Source organism: Heptranchias perlo, unplaced genomic scaffold (genome assembly GCF_035084215.1).
Source record: "Heptranchias perlo isolate sHepPer1 unplaced genomic scaffold, sHepPer1.hap1 HAP1_SCAFFOLD_52, whole genome shotgun sequence".
Lineage (NCBI taxonomy): Eukaryota > Metazoa > Chordata > Chondrichthyes > Hexanchiformes > Hexanchidae > Heptranchias > Heptranchias perlo.
The window spans coordinates 1,082,549-1,101,334 of record NW_027139537.1 but is presented as its reverse complement, the minus strand read 5'-3'; the positions used below and the strand labels follow the sequence as shown (position 1 = coordinate 1,101,334).

The window sequence follows — 18,786 nt, the reverse complement described above, 5'->3', positions numbered from 1 at the left end:
TCACAAAGTGTCAGGATTCTGTCAGGTGTGAATGTGGGTTACAGATTATCAGCATCCTGCCAGGTGTTTATGGGGATTGACAGTGTATCAGGATCCTGCCAGGTGTGTATGGGGATTCACAGTGTATCAGGATCCTGCCTGGTGTGTATGGGGATTCACAGTGCATCAGGATCCTGCCAGGTGTGTGTGGGGATTAACAGTGCATCAGGATCCTGCCAGGTGTGTATGGGGATTCACAGTGTATCAGGATCCCGCCAGGTGTGAATGTGGGTTCACAGTGTATCAGGATCCTGTCAGGTGTGTATGTGGGTTCACAGTGCATCAGGATTCTGCCATGTGTGTATGTGGGTTCACAGTGCATCAGGATCCTGCAATGTCTGTATGTGGGATCACAGTGTATCAGGATCCTGCCAGGTGTGTATGTGGGTTCACAGTTTATTCGGATCCTGCCAGGTGTGTATGTGGGTTCACAGTATATCAGGATCCTGCCAGGTGTGTATGTGGGTTCACAGTTTATTGGGATCCTGCCAGGTGTGTATGTAGGTTCACAGTGTATCAGGATCCTGCCAGGTGTGTATGTGGGTTCACAGTTTATTTGGATCCTGCCAGATGTGTATGTGGGTTCACAGTGTATCAGGATCCTGCCAGGTGTGTAAGTGAGTTCACAATTTATTAGGATCCTGCCAGGTGTGTATGGGGATTCACAGTGTATCAGGATCCTGCCAGGTGTGTATGGGGATTCACAGTGTATCAGGATCCTGCCAGGCGTGTAAGTGGGTTCACAATTTATTAGTATCCTGCCAGGTGTGTATGGGGATTCACAGTGTATCAAGATCCTGCCAGGTGTGTATGGGGATTCACAGTGTATCAGGATCCTGCCAGGTGTGTATGGGGATTCACAGAGAATCAGGATCCTGTGACGTGTCTTTTGGGATTCACAGTGTATCAGGATCTCGTCAAGTTTGTACGGAGCTTCACATGTTATCTGGAACCAGCCAGTTGTGCATGGAGCTTTACAGACTATGAGGAGCCTGCCTGGTGTATGGAGAGTCACAAAGTATCAGGATCCCTCAGATACATATTGAGATTCACAGTGAATCATGATCCTGCCAGGTCTTTATGGGGATTCACGGTGAATCATGATCCTGCCAGGTGTGTATGGGGTTTCGCAGTGCATCATGATCCTGCCAGGTGTGTATGGGCATTCGCAGTGCATCAGGTTCCTGCCAGATTTACATGAGGATTCGCATTAAATCAGTGCACTGCCATGTGCATATGGGGAATCAGAGTGTATCAGTATCCTTCAAGGTTTGTATGGGGATTCACATTGTATCAGAATCCTGCCTGGCGTGCATGTGGGTTCACAGTGTATCAGGATCCTGCCAGGTGTGTTAGGAGGGTCAGAGTATTGCAGGATCCTGCCACGTGATTATGGGTTATCAGAGTGCATCTGGTAGCGGCCAAGAATGTACGGGGTTTTGAGAGAACATAATTATCCTGCCCATTGTGCATGGGGTGTCACAAAGTATCAGGATGTGCCAGATGTAAGAACATAAGAACATAAGAAATAGGAGCAGGAGTAGGCCAATCGGCCCCTCGAGCCTGCTCCGCCATTCAATAAGTTCATGGCTGATCTGATCCTCACCTCAAATCTAAATTCATGTCAAATTTGCTGCCCGCTCCCCGTAACCCCTAATCCCCTTTACTTCAAGGAAACTGTCTATTTCTGTTTTACATTTATTTAATGATGTAGCTTCCACAGCTTCCTGGGGCAGCAAATTCCACAGACCTACTACCCTATGAGTGAAGAAGTTTCTCCTCATCTCAGTTTTGAAAGAGCAGCCCCTTATTCGAAGATTATTTGTGTGGGGACTCACAGTGAATCAAGATCCTTCCAGATTTGTATGAGAATCCACAGTAAATCAGTATCCTGCCATGTGTTTTTTGGGTATTCAGTGTGTATCAGGAAGCTACCAGGTGTGAAAGGTGTTTCACAGTCCATCAAAATAGTGTCAGGTGTTCATTGGGATTCACAGTGATTGGGGATCCTACCAGGTGTTTATAGGGCTTGCACAGTCAATCAGGATCCTGCCAGGTGTGAATGTGGGTTCACAGTTTATTCGGATCCTGCCAGGTGTGTCTGTGGGATCACAGTGTATCAGGATCCTGCCAGGTGTGTATGTGGGTTCACAGTGTATCAGCATCCTGCCAGGTGTGTATGGGGATTCACAGTATATCAGGATCCTGCCAGATGTGTATGGGGATTCATAGTGTATCAGGAGCCTGCCAGGTGTGTATGTGGGTTCACAGTGTATCAGGCTCCTGCCAGTTGTGTATGGGGTTTCATAGTGTATCAGGATCCCGCCAAGTGTGTATGAGGATTCAAAGTTTATGGGATTTCTGAACAGATCGTGATCAGCAGCCGGGCCAAGTGAAATAATGCAACCTGCGTATCTTTGCAGGATATGTCAGAAATCGTACAATCGTTGAGGATTGATTTTGAATCAAAACGAGGTTCATTTCTGTTCCCTCCACCCTTTGAATTTCTGATTACCAGATTCTGAAAATCTCTAAACAAAAGACTACAGTCAAACATTCTGAATTTCAGAAGTGAAATAAACGGTTTGAAATCTCCACTTCATCACTTACCTTTCAGGTGACTGGGTATTTCAGATAAACCTCGTCCGATGTTCATATAATCAAATGGATCAGGACCTGTTTAAATCAATGAGCTTTCATGAAATCAGATCTGTGTAATATTATAGTAAATTCTGCAGTGTTTCAATCTGAAATTGAATTCAATGTGTGATTTTACTGTACCAAGTTCCTGCATCTCTTTCAGTATTTTGTCCAACTTTGGTACCACATGGTGCATTTTCACAAAGGATTCCCACATCACCCTTCGAGCCGGAGAGCCTTTCTCCATCACCAGACTTAGGAGAAGTTTGGAACTGTCCGTCCTGTTTCCCTTCTCCACGAGATCAACGACTTTCTGTAAACAATAACAATGAATATATTGGTCCCGACTTTTCCCACTCAAACTTAAACTGTTTCCCTTCTACTTTCAGTCCAACACAAGAGTTATACCCGAACCGTTCCCCTGTCCTTTGTACAGACACTGTCCGATCCACTGGGTATTTTCACCTCTTCGTATCATTGTTTCAGGTTCACTGTATTTTCAGTTTGATCAATTTCTTTCCGATTTGACCTGTTTCTGTTCTGTCACATTCAATGATTCTAAGATCTGATATCCTGTTAGCTCTGTGATGTTTAAATAATCCAAATTTATTCTGTGTCCCTCCCACTTACCCGATGTTCCTGTCCACTGAAATGCCTCTCGTATGTTAACAACGAGCTGACTCCGTCCACCACTTCTTCAATCGCCTGTTCTAATCTGTCCCGGTAGAATTTCGTCAACTGGAACAGCTGGTAATCGTCGCACTTTGTCAGGAACTCAGTGATTGCAGCGTTCGGATCTGTGAACAAAAATGGAGAAAACTAAACACATTATCGACTTTCTATCCGGGCGGCTACATTTCCTCTTAAACCAAACGGCTGAAGCCTCCTGTGAGCCACATTATCAAACACCTTCTGAAAACCCATATACACCGCATGTGCTGCATCCCATCGATCTGTACAGTCACTTATCAACAAAGCTGTATCAAATTTGTCAAATACGACTTGTCTGCCGCGAATCAGTTCCAGCCATCCCTGATCATCCCCTGTTTCTCCAAATGTTCACTAATTCGACCTGGAATTACAGATTCGAGGAGTTTGCCCACTGTTGACGGAGACTAATTGGTCTCCAGTTACCCGTTGATCCTCTCTCCCTATTTTAACAGAGACATTACTTGGGCTCCTTCAGTCCACCTTGATATTTTTGATAACAAACGAGGATTGAGAAATTGTGATCAGAGTCCCTCCTTCTCCTCTCTGACTTCCTTTAACAGCCTCGGGAGTGTTAACTCTGGGCCCAGTGATTTATCCACCTCGGCGATTTTTCTCAGATCCAAATCCTTCTCTACAGTTATCTCTAACTATGGTCCCACATCCTTCTCTAGTACACCAACATTTTCACTTCCACCATCATATTTAAAAACTAAAGGAAATATTTTGTATCTCCCCAAAACTTCATCCACAACGAGTTTTCCCCAGTTTCCCCTCTATCTCACCTCCACTGATTGCTGGCCTGAAAAGCCCACCGAGAATTGTGCTGCTTCTCTTCCTCTTGCTTAACTAATTACATGTGGATTCGATGTTAACATAGCTCCCTGGAAGATTCTTATGTTCTAAATCTCTCCTTTCCTCGACCTCTCTGTTCCCCTTTCAGACTCTCCTTAAAACCTATCTCTTTGACCAAGCTTTTGGTCACCCGTCCAAATATCTCGTTATTTGACTCGGTCTCAAATTTTGTTTGGTAATCGCTCCTGTGAAGCGCCCTGGGTCGTTTTACTACTTTAAAGGTGCTATATAAATGCAAGTTGTTATTGTTCTCACTCTGTCTTAGAACCTTTTACTAATACCGGCGTCCAGAACAATATTTCTCTCCACTCAAAATGTTTTCATCAGAAACATTTCGCTCTGAGCCCTGTGAAAACTCAGGCCCTGTCTTCCAGATACTAGATCACATCTCTTACACTTCTGATTTTCCGAATATGTTTGGAATGAGTTGTATATTCACAGACATAACTCACAATCCTAACTCCGATTTTTTGGTATGTTGACCCGTTTCCGTTTCATTGCTTTTTTTAAAATACGAAGTGACTTTATCTCTCAATATTTCAAAACCACCTTCCTTTATTCCTGCTAATAAATTTTCGCTCTTTCATAAATCTTCTGTTCTGCTCCAACAGTTTTATTAATCCCAATCTCTAGCCTCAGTAACTGAGATTTCCCATCCTCCAGTCATATCAACTGAAACCCTCCTGCTTCATTCACCCAGTCTGTAAAAACATTGTTGGTCGGTTCAGACCGTGACCGTCCCTTCCCTTCTCCCTGAACTCACTTCAGTCCCCAAGACCGTGAACCATTCCCTCCTGCTCCATTCACCCAGTCTGTAAAACCATTGTTGGTCGGTTCAGACCGTGACCGTCCCTTCCCTTCTCCCTGAACTCACTCTAGTGCCCAAGACCGTGAACCCTTCCCTCCTGCTCCATTCACCCAGTCTGTAAAACCATTATTGGTCGGTCCAGACCGTGACCGTCCCTTCCCTTCTCCCTGAACTCACTCTACTCCCCAAGACCGTGAACCCTTCCCTCCTGCTCCATTCACCCAGTCTGTAAACCCATTGTTGGTCGGTTCAGATCGTGTCCGTCCCTTCCCTTCTCCCTGAACTTACTCTAGTGTTACAAGACCGTGAACCCTTCCCTCCTGCTCCAAACTCCTACACATTGAACTGCCTCATATATCCCTCCTTAAGTGGCCCAGTGTAAAACTGTGGCACCCCATCCACCACCCTGAACATTCACTCCCTTCTCCGGCGCAATGTGACTGCAGTGTGTACCATCCACAGGATGCACTGCAGCAACTCGCCAAAGCTTCTTCGACAGCACCTCCTAAACCCATGACCTTGACTACCTAGAAGGGCAAGGACAGCAGGCACATGGGAACAACATCACCTGCATGTTCCCCTCCAAGTCACACACCATCTCGACTTGGAAATATATCGCCGTTCCTTCAGCGTCGCTGGGTCAAAATCCTGGAACTCCCTTCCTAACAGCACTGTGGGAGAATCGACACCACACGGACTGCAGCGGTTCAAGAAGGAAGCTCATCACCACCTTCTCAAGGGCAAGTAGGATTGGTAACATACTGGATTACAAATAAATGCTGGCCTTGCCAGCGACGCCCACATCCCATGAACAAATAAAAAAAAATCCAGTGATCACCACTTAGAGGCCTTGTTTTTTAGTCTCGAACTTAAATCTTAATATTCCCTCCATAAACGTATTGCTCTCCATGTTACTGGTTCCAACCATGACTATTCTCTGCTCTCCTTTCCATCCCAGAGTTGGTCCTACCTGTTACAGGATGTTCTTCCCTCTGATACCAGGAAGGTAACTTACCATTCGGGACCTGCTCAGAGCTGCAGAAGAGTCTGTCTATTTTCCTGACGATAGTATCTCCCACCACTATCGCTCTCCTGATCCTGTGCCCCACCTGCCTCTCACGCCCGCTCCACTCGGGGTGTCCCCCTGCTCCCTGGTCTCACATTGTTACTCAGGAAGGCCATCCTCTGAGTCATTGTCTCTATCCACCTTACATCCCTAACACCAGGTATTGATTCGACAGTTCCAGTACTCAGGAGATCCCTCCACCTGTGACTGCACTGTCCCTCTGGATGGTCACTCACTTCCCTCTTTCTACACAGTATCTGTGCAGTTACCTCTTCCTGTGTGAGCTGCAGGTTCTTCCTCGAGATCTGAACCCTTTGTCAGGACAGAAAATATATTTTGATGAATTTTGTGAACCTACCTGTATCCATTGTCATTCTTGGTGAAAATGTTGGATCTTCTCTCCTGTTTGATCCTTCAGCCATGGTGGTGACAGATTCCCAGATTCTGATGCTCTGCAATAAATACAATATTAATAGGAGTGTTAGACAGAAATACTAAAATGAGCAAGAGAACGTACCCTTGTTAAGCATTCACGACCCTCTGTGGGAAGATATTCCTCCTCATCTCAATCTTGAAAGGCCAACCTCTTATCCTGCAACTATGCCCCTGAGTTCTGGACTCTCTAGGTGGGGGAATTCAGTTTACTTTATATTCCATTTTCTCCCTTGTTATCAATGTTTTGATCGTCCATTGTTGGTTTCTGAAACTCTCCCAATCTCCAGGCTTATTACTCTTCTTCGCAACATTATAGGCTCTTCTTTCAATCTAATACTCTCCTTAACTTCTTTACATTCCAATGGGCGGATCACTTTTCCAGTGAAGTTTTTATTTCTCAACGGAACGTAGACTTGTTGTGAATACTAAAATATTTCTTCAAATGTTTGACATTGATTTTCAACTGTCAAACCATTTAATTGTATTTCCCTCTTTTTCTTCGACAACTCGCCTGTCATACCTTTGTAATTGGCTTTATTTAAGTTTAAGATTCTAGTTTCTGACTTTCGAACGTTTCTTTCAAACTTAATGTGAAATTCTATCATATTATGATCACTATTCTCCAGAGGTTCTTTCACTGTTAAGTTTCTAATTAACCCTATCTCATTACATAATACAAGATCGAAAATAAAATGTTCCCTGGTTGGTTCCATGAAGTATTGCTCTTGGAAACCGTCTCGAATACATTCCATCAACTCGTCTTCCAAACTACCTTTGCCATCCTGATTTGCCCATTCTGTACGCAGATTAAAGCCCCCCGTAATGACTGCATTTCCTTTGTTACAAGCTCCCATTGTTTCATAATTAATACTCTATACTACGGTATTAGTAATATTAGGGGGTCAATAAATTACTCGCACCAGTGTTTTCTGCCCCTTTTTATTTATAATTTCCACCCATATTAATTCTACTTCCTGATCTTCCGAGCCAAGATCCTTTCTCACCATAAAACCAGAAGAGATAGGAGCAGGAGTAGGCCATTCGGCCCCTCGAGCCTGCTCCGCCAATCAATGATATTATAGCTGATCTGATTTTTACCTCAACTCCACTTTCCCGCCTTTTCCCCATTTCCTTTGACTCCCTTGCTGATCAAAAATTTGTCAAACTCAGTCTTGAATGTATTCAATTACTCAGCTTCCACAGCTTTTTGGGGTAAAGAATAAAAAAGATTCACGACCCTCTGGGAGAAGAAATTCCTCCTCATTTCCGTCTTAAACGGGCGACTCATTATTCTGAGATTCCGCCCCCGAGTTTTAGATTCTCCGATGAGGGGCAACATTCTCTCAGCATCTGCCCTATCGAGTCCCCTCAGGATCTTGTATGTTTCAATAAGGTCTCCACTCATCCTTCTGAACTCCAACCTGTTCAACCTTTCCTCATAAGACAACCCTTCCATGCGCGGAATCAATGTAGCGAACCTTCTCTGAACTGCCTCCAAAGCAAGTATGTCCTTCCTTAAATAAGGGCACCAGAACTGTACGCAGTACTCCAGGTGTGGTCTCATCAGCTCCCTGTACAGTTGTAGCATGACTTTCCTGCTTTTATACTCCATACCCCAAGAAATAAAGGCCAATATTCCGTTTGCCTTCCGGATGACCTGCTGCACCTGCATGTTGACTTTTTGTGTTACGTATACGAGGACACCCAGATCCATCTGTACCGCAGCATTTTGTAATATTTCTCCATTCAAATAATGTTTTGCGTTTTTATTTTTCCTCCCAAAGTGGATGACTTCACATTTTCCCACATTATAATCCATCTGCCAAATTTTTGCCCATTCGCTCAACCTGTCAATATCCCTTTGCAGACACTGTGTGTCCTCATCACAACTTGCTTATCCACCTATCTTTGTATCATCAGCAAATTTGGCCACAAGACAGTCTGTCCCTTCATCCAAGTCATTGCACCTGTCCTTAGGTCATCATTTATTAATTGGGCTACACACCCATCATTTCCATTCTGCCCATCTTTTCTAAAACATCATGTTCCCTGGAGTATTTTGTTCCCGACCTTCGTAATTTTTCAACAATGTATCTGTAATTGCTATTAGGTCAAACCCATATATCGCTATATGTGCAATTAATTCATCTATCTTGTTCCGAATGCTCCGTGCATTCAGATAAAGAACCTTAAATTTTGACTTTTCACCAGTTTTTCCCGCTTTGCCCTTCCTTGTTGTTGCATTATTATTGGAAAACTCCCTGTCCCTTCCTGCCACACTCTGGTTATCTTTACCCAAGTCACCAAACTGTTTCACTGTCTTAAATGTTCTCATTAGATTTCTAAATTTTTCCTCACCTGAACCCTCCCCACTTTTTTCAGTTTAAAGCCCTTTACAGGAGAATAGTTGATGAAAATATCGACTGTGTAAAGGTCAAACTAATTTTCCCTCACTAATGTTAAATAAAAATCAAATCGTTGAAATGTTGCTGATTGAAAGCTGACACCTCCCTCAGGAAACAAACCACTGAGCCAGTCCCATATCGACACCACACTGACCCAGTCACAAACCGAAACCCCATTGACCCAGTCCTACACCGACACCCCACTGACCCAGTCCCACACCGACACCCCACTGTCCCAGTCCCAAACCGACACCCCACTGACGAAGTCCCACACCGACACCCTACTGACCCAGTCCGATACCAACACCCTACTGACCCAGTCCTACACCGATACCCCACTGTCCCAGTCCCACACCGACACCCCACTGACGAAGTCCCACACCGACACCCTACTGACCCAGTCCGATACCAACACCCCACTGACCCAGTCCTACACCGATACCCCACTGACCCAGTCCAAAAGCGACACCGCACTGACTCAGTCCCACACCCACACCACTGACCCTGTCCCACATCGATACCCCACTGATCCAGTCCCACACCGACACCCCACTGACCCATTCCTGCAACGTCACCGCACGGACCCAATCCCACACCGAAACATCACTGAACCTGCTCCACACCGAAACCCCACTGACCCAGTCCAAAAGCGAAAACCCACGGACTCAGTCCCACACCGACACCACAATGACCCAGTCCCAAACCCGCACCCCACTGATCAGTCCGACAACTACACCCCACCGACCCAGTAACAAACCGACACCCCACGGACCCAATCCCACACCGACACCCCACGGACGCAGTCCCACACCGACACCCCACTGACCCAATCCCACACCGAAACCCCACGGACCCAGTCCCACACCGACACCCCACTGACCCAATCCCACACCGACACCCCACTGACCCAATCCCACACCGAAACCCCACGGACCGAGTCCCACACCGACACCCCACTGACCTAGTCCTAAACCCATATCCCACTAACCCAGTCCCACACCGACAGCCCACTGACCCAGTCCCACACCGACACACCACTGACCCAGTCCCACACCGACACCCCACTGACCCAGTCCCACACCGACACCTCACTGACCAAGACCCACATCGACACCATACTGACCCAGTCCCACACCGACACCCCACTGACCCAGTCCCACACCGACACCCCACTGACCCAGTCCCACACCGACACCCCACTGACCCAGTCCCACACCGACACCCCACTGACCCAGTCCCACACCGACACCCCACTGACCCAGTCCTACACCGACACCCCACTGACCCAGTCCCACACCGACACCCCACTGACCCAGTCCCACACCGACACCCCACTGACCCAGTCCCACACCGACACCCCACTGACCCAGTCCCACACCGACACCCCACTGACCCAGTCCCACACCGACACCCCACTGACCAAGACCCACATCGACACCATACTGACCCAGTCCCACACCGACACCCCACTGACCCAATCCCACACCGAAACCCCACGGACCCAGTCCAACACCGACACCCCACTGACCTCGTCCTAAACCCATATCCCACTTACCCAGTCCCACACCGACAGCCCACTGACCCAGTCCTAGAGCCACACCCCACTGACCCAGTCCCACATCGACACCCCACGGACGCAATCCCACATCGACACCATACTGACCTAGTCCGATACCAACACCCCACTGACCCAGTCCTACACCGACGCCCCACTGACCCAGTCCCAAACCGAAACCCCACTGACCCACTCCCACACCAACACCCCACTGACCCAGTCCTACACCGAAACCCCACTGACCCAGTCCCATACCGAAACCCCGCTGACCCACTCCCACACCAAAACCCCACTGACCCAGTCCCAAAGCGACACCGCACTGACTCAGTCCCACATCCACACCACTGACCCAGTCCCACATCGATACCCCACTGACCCAGTCCCGCACCGACAACCCACTGACCCATTCCTACAACGACACCGCACGGACCCAATCCCACACCGAAACACCACTCACCCTGCTCCACACCGAACCCCTACTGACCCAGTCCCAAAGCGAAAACCCACGGATTCAGTCCCACACCGACACCCCAATGACCCAGTCCCAAACCCGCACCTCACTGACCCAGTCCGACAACGACACTGCACCGACCCAGTAACACAACGACACCCCACTGACCCAATCCCACACCGACACCCAACGGGCGCAATCCCACACCGACACCACACGGACCCAATCCCACACCCAAACCCCACGGACCCAGTCCCACACCGACACCCCACTGACCGAGTCCTAAACCCACATCCCACTGACCCAGTCCCACACCGACACCCCACTGACCCAGTCCTAAATCAACATCCCACTGACCCAGTCCCACACCCACACCCCACGGACCCAGTCGCATACCGACACCCCACTGACTCTGTCCCACACCCACACCACTGACACAGTCCCACAGAGACACCCCACTGACCCAGTCCTAAACTGACTCCTCAACGACGCAGAAATACACCGACACCCACTGAAACGTTGTGTTATTAAATGTAGTAACTTCCTCTTTACCATTTAAATGTTTGAATAAACTGATCCGTGACACATGATCCGCACCCAGGTAATTATAAACCTCGGTAATTCTCCAGGGTGCTCTGTGTTGTATTTATCACAACATGTCGCTGTGAGATCACCAACAGTTTAAACCAAACAAACTGCACTGAAAGCAGCAGGAACTTTAGTCAATCGTCACTTTGCTATCTTTGTTTCAGTGAGGCCATCGGGGAATAAATACCAGATCTCTAATATTACAGCGAAGAAAAATATTTTTCATTATCGTTCTGTTGATTTGTTTTTACTGCATGATCTATTTCACCAAAAGAAATTATAACATCGAACATCGATCCAAAAACGTTGGACTAAATCAAAAGCATTGTGGTGTTTCAATTTACCCGATATCCTTGATCACTTAAGGGTTTCTTGTATGTTAACACAAAGCTGCCTCCCTCCACATATTCATCAATTGCCTGTTCTCTTCTATTCTATCATGGGTGGACATCTTGATATTTAACAGCCCGGCAATCGTCGGAAATTGCAGGGTCTCGGAAATTGTGGGGCTTCGATCTGTGAAGAGAAAGTCAAGGAGACAAAGGCGGTGTATATTATCCATTTGGTGTTAGTTTATCAATCCTGGAAGGTTATAATATCAGCAGATTAGTGATGGACCCTACCACCTGTTGGCAATTTGTGTAGTTACTTTTTATATAAAGATTAGTGATGGACCCTCCTTCCTGTTGGTAATTTGTGTAGTTACTTTGTATATAAAGATTAGTGATGGACCCTCCTACCTGTTGGTAATTTATGAAGTTACTTTTTATATAAAGATTAATGATGGACCCTCCTACCTGTTGAAATTCAAAGCATCCCCACAAATTACCTTAATTAATGATCAGGAACCTCCTATCTGCGTGAAAGATTGTTTCAGCCCTGAAACGGTTTCCATCAAAACATTCCTGATTTTTTTCTCTCCAAAGGGAGCGGCGTCTCCGTTTTTCAGTTGAGTCAGTCTGGCAAATAAATTCCTCAGTAATTCGAACTTATTTTCGCAGAAGCGGCATTTCCTGCTCTATTTTCCCACCTAATGCACATCCGTTTCCAACTGACACTGTCACATTAAACAGAAATGAATTATTGTAATTAATCTGCATCAAGTTTTATATCCGAAATTGCTCCTATCATTTGACTGGATCGCGTTCAGTCCGGCCTCGGGTAACCAGAGGCTGATTTTCCAGCTGCCCAGCTAAGATCGATAATCGGCCAGAGCGAATGTGTGAACCCTTCGCTGAGCTGAACTGTGTGTTCGGTCTGAACAGATGGTCCCGCCTTTTATCAGTTAAATAAAAGTGTACCGGGCACCAAAGCGTCCAGTGAGTAAAAAGAGCCAGTGTTACAGTAAAAATAAATACATATGGACTGAGAAATGACGAGCTATCCACCCCTGTTTACTGAGCTTCAAATTGTAAAATAGGGAGGAGGCGCCGTTGGACCAGAATGGGTTAAATCCCCAGCGTTCATGTTCCTACTTTCTGTCCCGTAACCGCTCTTATAATATTGTGTCTGTGGGGAGACTAGTGGAGACCCGAAGAGGGTTTAGCCCTGAAATCCCCGGTGGAAAATATCCCGCCTTCAGTCACTCTCCGAAGGAACAATTAATGAATTGTTACACCCGCGAAGAATACAGAGCTCCCCACGCCGGGGAACATATCTGACCGCGGGAAATCGGCTTTAGAAAGAAAGAGGAAAGGGAGAAAACGATAATAAAATAACAATATGAAGCTGAGAAACTACATTAACGTACCTTAATCCCGCAAGGATTTTCTCTCTCTCAATGTCCGTGTCGATTTTGCAACTTGTATCCTTGTTATTTCATTGCGACCAATCAGGTGGAATTCCCTTGTTTTATTTGAACAGGTCCTCAATTGTGAATTTGATCTGATCCTTGTGATGTGAGATTCTGAACTCCGCCCTCTGTGTGAAAGCTGCTGTCAAACCTCAGGATGGATTTTAACTCAAACATTCCTCGTTTGTTTCAGGACAGGAAGCGGCCTCTCTGGTGAAATCAAATCATAAAATCATAGAATCGTTACAGCAAAGAAGGAGGCCATTCGACCCATCGATCCCGTGCCGGCTCAATGCAAGAGCAATCCAATTAATCCCACTGGCCAGCCCTATCCCCGTAGCCCTGCAAATATTTCCTTCCAGTCCCTTTTGAAAGCCACGATTGAATCTGCCTCCACCTCCGCCTCGGGCGGTGCATTCCAGATCCTAACCACTCGCTGATAAAAAAGTTTTTCCTCATGTCACATTTGGTTCTTTTGCCAATCACCTTAAATCTATGTCCTCTGGTTCTTGACCCTTCCACCAGTGGGAACAGTTTCTCTCTATCCACTCTGTCTAGGTTCTTCATGATTTTGAACACCTCGATCAAATCTCCAAGCAACCTTCTATGTTCCAATGAGAACAACCCCAGCTTCGCCAGTCTATCCACGTAACTGAAGTCCCTCATCCCTGGAAACATTCGAGTAAATCTTTTCTTCACCCTTTCCAAGGCCTTCACATCTTTCCTAACGTGAGGTGCCCAGAACTGGATAGACGTAGCTTTTCAAGCCTATCTGAGTAGCTATGATGTTTTAAACTGGGAATCAATCTTGTGGCCCTCCTTCTATAAAGCTTCAATATCACCCACCATGTGCGGGGGCCAAAACTGGACATAGTATTCTAAATGAGGCCTAACTATGGACTGTACAAGGACACAATGGCATGTCTCGTTTTATATTGAATAGTCCTGTGAATTCAGCCCAGTACCCTATTTGCTTTAGATACAGTAACACGACATTGGTAATGAACTTTTAGAGAGTTATACACTATGACGCCAAAATCTTTTTCTTTCTCCACAGGCTTTAGTCCTGTACCATGTACGGTGTGTGTATACTTAGTGTTGGTCCGGCCCACATAACAGTACATTTCTCTCAGATAATTATCGAAGGCATCAAGGGATAGGGGATCGGGCGAGAAAGTGGATTTGAGGTTGAAGATCAGCCATGATCTTAATGAATGGCAGAGCAAGCTCGAGCGGCCGTATGGCCTACTCCGGCCCTTATTTCTTATGTTCTTATGTTTGCACTTTCAACCTAGGTCCCAACAGCCAGTGCCTTGTCAGTGAGCTGAGGGGGGGGGGGCTGTTTCTGTAAGTGAGGACATTAACCATTTAACTGCCGTATTAACCTATCCCTGAGCATCAATCACCTCAGTTACTTGGCAATGAGTGCCTACTTTCCGCAATTATATTTACCATGGTAAATATTCAGCAGATACACCAGTTACATTGTTAAATCCAGAAAGGGCCGTTCCTGTGCTGTGGTGGGTATAAAGATTGGATTTTCTTCATTTTCAGGGGGGTTAGCAGACAGTAATAAATAACACTCCTCGGGATGTAAGTGAGAAAGTGTTTGAGGACAGATTGTGATGATAATTCCGAGGGACTGATTGTTGTGATCAATCCCAGGGACTGATTGCGCTATTTTCTAATTTTCTCTCCAATTTCCCCTTTGTTTTTTGACCAGGATTAAGGATTCATTCAGGCCGAAGGCACAACCTGAAGCGATTGGCCCCAAAATCCCACAATATGTGTCTTCATGTGAACTCTCCCTCCAGAGACGATCTCTTTCTTGCTTGTTTCAATCTATCGTTATTTTAAGTGGTGAGTTATTCATTTTAAGAAAAAACATTCAAACGAATAAGCCAATCTCATTAAATTCACTGTTAAATGGACAGTGTGGGTAAATGATGGGTTTTCATGCAGTCGGGGTACGTTAATTGAGATTTTTAAAAATTATAAAATAATTCGATAGAATATTACATAACATTATATCGAACGTACAGCACAGAAACAGGCCATTCGGCCCAACAGGTCCATGCCCCCCACTAGTCTCCTCCTTCCCTACTTCACCTAACCCGAGCAACATATCCTTCTATTCCTTTCTCCCTCATGTGTTTATCCAGCTTCCCCTAAAATGCATCTATGCTATTCGCCTCAGCTACTCCTTGTGGTTGTGATTTCCATATTCTAACCACTCTCTGGGTAAAGAAATTTCTGCGTAATTCCCTATTGCACTTATTAATGAATATTTTAAATCGATGGCCCTAGTTCTGGTCTCCCCCTCAACTGGAAACATCTTCTCTTCGTCAATCCTATCAAACCCTTTTATAATCTTAAGGTCGACTGTCAGGCTACCCCTCAGTCTTCCCTTTTCTAGAGATGAGACGCCCAGCCTGCTCAATCTTTCCTGATAAGTATAACCTCTCAGTTCTGTTTTCATTCTAGTAAACCTTTTTGCACCTTCTCCAGTGCCTCTATATCCTTTGTATAATAAGGAGACCAGAACAGTTCACAGTACTCCGTGTGGCCTAACCAAGGTTCCATAAAAGTTTAACATAACTTCTCTGCTTTTCAAACCTATCCCTCTCGAAATGAACCCCAGTGCTTGGTTTGCGGTTGTATGGCCTTATTAACCTGCCTCGATACTTTTAATGATTTGTGTATCTGTACGCCCAGAACCCTCTGCTCCCCATTCCCAAGTAGACTCTTATTATCTAAGCAGTATGTGGCCTCCTACCAAAATGGAATACCTCACACTTATTACAAAATGTAATACCTCAGACTTATTACGAAATGTAATACCTCACACTCAACATGTACATAGAAGGCGTTACCTCTGATGGGAGAGTCCTAAACAAGGGGGCACAATTTAAAAAAGGGCTCGGCCGTTCAGCAGTGAAATCTGGAAGAAGTTTTTCACACAAGGTGTGGGGAAAATTTAAAATTTCCTCCCCCAAAAGGTTGTGGATTCTGGGTCAACGGAAAATTTTCAAGACTGAGATATTCAGATTTTTATTCGGTGAGAATATCGAGCGAAATGGATCAAAGTTAGGTGAATGGATTTCAAGCACAGGTCAGCCATAATCTAATAAAATGGGAGAACAGGTTTGTGGGGATGAATGGCCTATTCCTATCCCTATCTTCATATGCTGGATCATAAATTCCGTTGAATGTGAAGGTTAACCAGAGTTTCTGGACAATGACTTAATCACTGGTGGGTTTTTACGTTCCCTTTAAATGGATGTGTCATAGTTTCATAATAGTTACAGAACAGGAGGGGGCCATTCGGTACATCGTGCCTGTGCCAGCTCTTTGAAATTGCTATCCAATTAGGCCCATTCCCCTGCTCTTTCCACATGGCCCTGTAATTTTTTTCTCTTCAAGTATTTATTCAATTACATTTTAAAAGTTACTATTGAATCTGCTTCCACCACCCTTTCAGACAGTGCATTCTCGAACACCACAATTCGCTGTGTAATAAAATGTTTGCTCATGTCGCTTCTGGCTCTTTTGCCGATCACCTTAAATCTGTGTCCTCTCGTTACAGACCCTTCTGCCACTGGAAACAGTTTCTCCTTATTTTCGCTGACAAAACCGTACATGATTTTGAACACCTCTATCAAATCTCCACTTAACCTTTTCAGTTCTGAGGAGAACAACGCAAGCTTCTTCAGTCTCCTCGTATAGCTGAAGTCCTTCATTCCTGGCACCATTCTAGTCAATCTGTTCTGCACCCTCTCTAAAGCATTGACAGCCTTCATAAAGTGTGATGCCCATATGTGAACACAATACTTCAGCAAATGCCTATCCAGTGTTTCATAAAGGTTGAGCATAACGTCCTTCCTTTTGTACTCTATGCCTCTATTAATAAAGCCCAAGATCCCATATGCCATTTTAAAAGCCTTCTCAACTTGTCCTGCCACCTTCAAAGATTTGTGTGTGTGCACCCCAGGTCTCTCTGTTCCTGCACCCACTTTAAAATTGTACTATTTGTTTATATTGTCTCTCCTCATTCTTCCTACAAAAATGCATCAATTCACACTTCTTTGCATTAAATTTCATCGGTCATTTGTCTGTGCATTTCACCGGTCTGTCTATTTTTTCCTGAAGTCTGTTCCGATCCTTCTCATTGTTTACTACATTTCCGAGTTTCGTGTCATCTGCAAACTTTGAAATTACACCCTCTATACCCAAGTCCAGGTCGCTAATATATATCAAAAAGAGCAGTGGTCCTAATACTGACCCCTGGGGAACTTCCCACCAGTCTGAAAAATACCCGTTCACCACTACTCTCTGCTTTCTGTCCCCGAGACAATTTTGTATCTGCGCCGTCACTGTCCCTTTAATTCCATGGGCTTTAATTTTGCTAATAAGTTATTACCTGGTATTTTATCAAATGCCCTTTGAAAGACCAGATATATGAAATCAACCCCACTACCCTCATCGACCCTCTCCGCTACTTCATCAAAAAGCTCAATACTCAAACACGATTTGCCTTCAACAAATCCGTGCTGACTTTCATTTATTAGCCCACACTTTTCCAAGTGCCAATTTATTTTGTTGCGGATTATTGCCTATAAAAGTTTCCCCACCACCGACATTAGGCTGACTGGCCTGTAATTGTCGGGTTTATCCCTCTCTCCTTTTTTGAACAGGGGTGTAACAGATGCAATCCTCCAATCCTCCGGCACCATCCACGTATCTAAGGGGGAATTGAAAGATTATGGCCAGAGCCTCCTTAATTTTCACCCTTACTTCCCTCAGTAACCTGGGATGCAAACTATCTGGACCAGGTGATTTTATACTTTGATTACTGCCAATCTTTAAGTACCTGCACTTTATCTATTTTTATCCTATCCAATACCGATGCTACTTCCTCCTTTCCTGCTACAATGGCAGCATCCTCTCCTCTAGTGACGAGGGATGTGTTCATTTAGTACCTCAGCCTTGCCCTCTTAATCCATAAGAAGGTTTCGTTTTTCGTCCCTAATCGGTCCCACGCTTCCTTTGAATACTCTTTTCCTATTTATATGTTTATAGAATACTTTTAGATTCCCTTTTCCTTTAGCCACTAATCTATTCTCATACTCCCTCTTTGTCCCTCTTATTCCCTTTTTTAGATCTCCTCTGTACTTACTGTGTTCAGCCAAGTTCTCTCCTCTATTAAGAACCTTACATTCGTCATAAGTCTCTTTTTCTGCTTCATTTTAATCTCTATATCTTTAGTCATCCAGGGAGCTCGAGCTTTGGATGCCCTTCCTTTCCGCCCTCGTAGAGACGTGGCTACTCTGTCCCTGAACCAAGTTGCCTGTGTTTGGCTGTTTTTATTTAAGGCTGAGCTTCATTTGTTCTGAACGTCACAGAATTCCAGGGGAGCAAAGATTAGATAATTGGTGCGAGTGATT

At 45.4% G+C, this 18,786-nt stretch overlaps 1 long non-coding RNA gene and 1 pseudogene across 1 annotated transcript; one reads left to right on the top strand and one right to left on the bottom strand.

The window, feature by feature from the left end:
* LOC137314528 (zinc finger protein 585A-like) overlaps positions 1–18,786 on the top strand; it is a 915,457-nt pseudogene that overhangs the window by 309,222 nt on the left and 587,449 nt on the right.
* On the bottom strand, positions 6,481–13,587 carry LOC137314517 (uncharacterized). Its single transcript, XR_010961212.1, has 4 exons — positions 13,301–13,587; positions 12,380–12,607; positions 11,895–12,066; positions 6,481–6,568 (listed from the first exon to the last, which is right to left on the bottom strand). It is a non-coding gene; the product is annotated as an uncharacterized lncRNA (long non-coding RNA).